The following is a 4738-nucleotide window of genomic DNA, read 5'->3' as shown; positions in this document are numbered from 1 at the left end:
CACATTCATCAAAAGTGTCTTGCTAATGAGGACACATCATCTACTTATTACCCAAGTATTATACATAAAAATCAGCTTATATACTATAAATTAAGTAAAATTATTATTTCATAAACATTAAGGGTGTCTGGCAAGGGGTTGCCATGATGTTAAGTGTCTTGAAATGAATAACGTGATTTTTAATGATATTCTGAAGGTAATACCCAAAAATTGGACTTTATTTTTTGATGTATTTAGATCCTTATTTTAGATACATGATTTTTTTTTACTTTCAGTATATTTAGTTCAGTAAACTTAGTACCGTTTAGCCGCCAAAGCCACTATAACCCAAACCCCATAATGGCCTATCGTTCTTACTTGTATTGGGAGCATCCACTGACAAACTTTCAGCATTTGTAAAATAACGTAGGTCTGGGGTTCACGGGCTCTTAAACCACACTAAATGCACTCTGGATACTTAGTTTTTTAATGATTATACGGCACTTATAAAATAAATCTGTCTTATAATAATATATTTAGCGAAGCTCAACGTCATCAGATATGTAACGAAAAAGAAAAACAAAAAGATCCAAATCCTGATTATAATTCGATATGCAAAAATATCCTTTTTTTCCAAACTGAAGCATAAGGTATATTCATAATTGAAAAATAAACTTTTTTATCATTAATAATAAACAATTCAAAATTTATAAAATATTCAAAATAATCGCGTGACTAAGAACTGTCTAGTATTGGTCGCCATATATTTTTCAATGCTGTATTGTTTTTTTTTTTTCAGAAATGGTCAACCTTCTGATATTCTCGTTCTTTATCTGAACTTTTCCTAAATTTGGTGCAATAAACATTATTGGTATTAGGCTTTGTAAAAGTTAATTCTCCTGATATACCAGATATAACCGACTCTTTAATAATGATATTCGGTTCAATTCAGCTGATTGCAAAAAATTTTTAGTTACCGACCGAAAAATCAACTACTGGAAGCAAAAAAATTTCGGCCGAGTGATTTACTAATCCAACATTCCTAGTTAAAAAAAGCGACGTTTCCGATTGGATATGTATCGACTGCCGCGAAATAAACAGTAATCCTGTACCTGACAGGTATCCGTTACCACTTATTTCGTACCAAATGTCAGGTCTGCACGTACGAGGTAAATAAATAAGTTAGATCGTGAGTTACACTTATATTTTATTTTCGTTGAAATGGTAAAACATATACATATATATATGTATATATCGGATTTTATTACAAATTCATTATTTTAAAGACAGGACGCCAGCCTCGCTGACGTCTCTAATGTCACTTGTTTCAGTAAGTTCCAGATATTTTAAAATGAAACTTCAATTCTTCTAAATGTTCTTGTATTTCTCGAAGGTTCTTTATGCTCCGCACTCGCTGAACTCTGCAGTCCCTCTGTCGTGCGTCCAGACGTCATATTTAAACCAGAATTCAAACATAGTTCTATTCTCTTTGATTTCGTTTTACTTTTAACAATAGTAACGACGACCAATAAGGTGTTATAATAATTGGTGCCATTTATTTTCATGTTGCATCCGTCGTTGAAGCTGCCTGTGCCGATACGGCCATTCTGGCAGGCGGTGCGTGCTCTGCACCTGCCAGGTGATGTGTTCTCTCTTGCTTAGCTTTCGTTATGTTCTCGTACCCCTTGCAGGTCTCGTAGAGTAGATGGGCCAGGTTCAAGAATTGATGCTTCATCGTCCGAAGTCATGCCGATACGGTTATACTGATGCGTGCTCTGCATTGTTTTCTGTGATAACAGAGAGATACTTATGTAGTCTAGGTACTTCCACAGTAAACCTAGATAACTTTATATTGTTATAGTTATGGTTAACAAATTTGTTGTTGTCGTATGGGTTACGTTGTTTATTACGACTCATCGTGAGACGAAATCATAATATCAGGTCTACTTATGGCTTTGGGGCGTCACACGAACATTCATAACATATGTCATAGGATGTCTCCATCCGCCTACAACTTTTTTTTTTTTTTTATTTCCTTATTTGTTTGGCGTAAGACGTCTCCACCAGTACAATATTTTTTTAATTTTTTTTTTCGTAAGACGTCTCCACCCGTCTACATAAATTTTTTTTTTCTTTCTTTATTTGTTTGGCGTAAGACGTCTCCACCCGTCTACAATATTATTTTTTATTAATTATTATTTTATTTTATTTTTTATTTATTATTATTATTTTTTTTTTGTTATGGTTCGGATCCGCACGCCAAATGCATCTTTTATAGTAATATATCTCAAACTAAGTGTTAGACAATCACATTGCTAGCAATGATTAATGGTAATGCGTTTGAATGAAGCAATTTGAACAAAATGAAATACGCTCACCGGATAACTATTAGGTAGGCGAACCGTCCACCTAACTGCTTGCTTAGTAATTCTGTGTCGTCCCTCAGATGCTGTGAAGTCTCATCGTAGCTGGTAATGTGCCACATTCGTAGCTGGTCATGTGCCACATTTCGAAGTCATCCATTGTCTAAAATCACTTTACAAGATATTAATCATTCTCAATTATTTTCTGGATTTTGTATAGTTCACAAAATTTTAAATATAGGGATATCCGATTTCTGGGGTTATATTTTTATTATTACAATATCTCCCTTCTGGAATCTTTTAATCGTAGCTCGACCTCTCAAAAACCTAGCTTTGTATCTTCTCTCCGCCTCGACCATCCTGTTTTGAATGTGTTGGTGCATTACTTCGATTTAAACGGACTGATTGTTGAATTGTAATCTAAACTGTCAAAGCATAATTGACTTGTTCGTATGTGCAAAACATCGGCAAGGATACTAAATTTTCCACATGTATTCTTATCACGTAATAAATCTGCTCCGGTTAATATATCAGTAGTCATTTCAAAACCTGGAACTATAGAAAATTATTTCTACATTAATAACTATTTAACTATTCATTGAAATAGTAAGGTCCGATCTCAATCCACGCAAATAGTTTACGATTTGTTTTTTACACCCAGAGATTTCATTTGCAATTGATTCTTGTATAACGCACCACTGCGATCTTGCATTTTATTTAAGAGTACATTTACCAGTTGGTATTAAATTAAAATTCGGCGTGATCTCCTTATTCCCGTCGGAAACACGATTCAAACGCATGATCACGGTTAGCAGAAAAGGAACAGAAATTAGTTATATTCGCAATAGATGTATTTAATCAGGATTTTGGAGTCGAGTATGCTTTCGTTTGAATTACAGCATCGTTTTTGTAGAGGCACTGCCGTTAACCAGACATGTTGCAAATATTACTGTGAAGAGTATGTCTATTGTCAATTTTAAATAAAGCAATAATCTCAGTAGTTTGATATTAAAATCATGCAAGTTCTTATAGATCGAGTGAGTACCTTTCTACTCAAGTCTTCCCAAGGCCTCCCTACGTCATCTCATGGTATTCTTAAGGATACAGCAAGGACCTGTGGTTGGCTCAAGAGTAACACGCGATTAGTTCAGAGGTACGCTCTCCACATCTGTGGTGTAGACTTGTCTTCTCACGGCTCCACAAGGCATCCCTACGGAATCTCATGGTTCTCTTATGGATACATCAAGGACCCGTGGTTAGCTCAAGGGTAACACGCGATTAGCTCAGAGGTCACGCTCTCCAGATCTGTGGTGTATAATTGTCTTGTCACGGTACCACAAGCCTTCCCTACAGAATCTCATGGTTCTCTTCAGAATACATCATGGACACGAGGTTAGCTCAAAGGATAATAACAAATGTTAGCTATGGTCTCACGTAATGCCTCTTGTGTAGATGTTGCAACTAACCAATCGTCTGCACACTTTCTAGCTCGCTCCTTTAAAAGGCTTTAATTCGAATGTCGTAGTTACTGATTTGGTACGTATTTACAGCCGTAAAGATGCGTTTGAATCAATCCCGAACACACACACTATCACCGGGATCAAAAAATCTTGTTAGTAATTTTAATCGTATCCCTTGTTTTTTTTTTTAGTAGCAAACGTTCGGTCACGCTCTGCATTGTTGACATCATTTGCATGAAAGACTGAGGAGCGTTCTTCATTACGCAAGTACTCCGGATGATTATTTTCTTGAGCTGGATCAGGATTTACAAATACACTAAGACCGGCAGTAACTGATCACAGGAGCGATCCCACTTCTGATATCGGATTTTATTATAAATTCATTATTTTAAAGACAGGACGCCAGCCTCGCTGACGTCTCTAATGTCACTTGTTTCAGTAAGTTCCAGATATTTTAAAATGAAACTTCAATTCTTCTAAATGTTCTTGTATTTCTCGAAGGTTCTTTATGCTCCGCACTCGCTGAACTCTGCAGTCCCTCTGTCGTGCGTCCAGACGTCATATTTAAACCAGAATTCAAACATAGTTCTATTCTCTTTGATTTCGTTTTACTTTTAACAATAGTAACGACGACCAATAAGGTGTTATAATAATTGGTGCCATTTATTTTCATGTTGCATCCGTCGTTGAAGCTGCCTGCGCCGATATATATATTTTACCCATACCATATATATTTATTCAGTCGTTTTGTTTCATAAAAATTATGAGCGGCCAGTGCCGAATAGGATAGTTATTGTCACTGAGAGTGAGGATTACCATTATACTTCACACAGCCGTCAAACGAAGTGCACAAATCTAACTTATTGGCTCATAATTCATTTACATCATCATCTAATCATGTGAGTGTTATTTTAAATACAGTTGTTAAGAAATTGA

At 35.7% G+C, this 4738-nt stretch overlaps 1 long non-coding RNA gene across 2 annotated transcripts; it reads right to left on the bottom strand.

Moving 5' to 3' along the window:
- Positions 1–1301: 1301 nt before the first annotated feature.
- On the bottom strand, positions 1302–4518 carry LOC133319988 (uncharacterized). Of its 2 annotated transcripts, XR_009753464.1 has the most exons (5): positions 4415–4518; positions 3388–4340; positions 3076–3291; positions 1484–2897; positions 1302–1409 (listed from the first exon to the last, which is right to left on the bottom strand). It is a non-coding gene; the product is annotated as an uncharacterized LOC133319988 (long non-coding RNA). The 2 variants fall into 2 exon arrangements; XR_009753463.1 differs by having other exon boundaries at positions 3076–4340.
- Between the last annotated feature and the right edge of the window lie 220 nt (positions 4519–4738).

Source organism: Danaus plexippus, chromosome Z (assembly GCF_018135715.1).
Source record: "Danaus plexippus chromosome Z, MEX_DaPlex, whole genome shotgun sequence".
Classification (NCBI taxonomy): domain Eukaryota; kingdom Metazoa; phylum Arthropoda; class Insecta; order Lepidoptera; family Nymphalidae; genus Danaus; species Danaus plexippus.
This window is presented reverse-complemented; position numbering and strand designations above follow the sequence as displayed.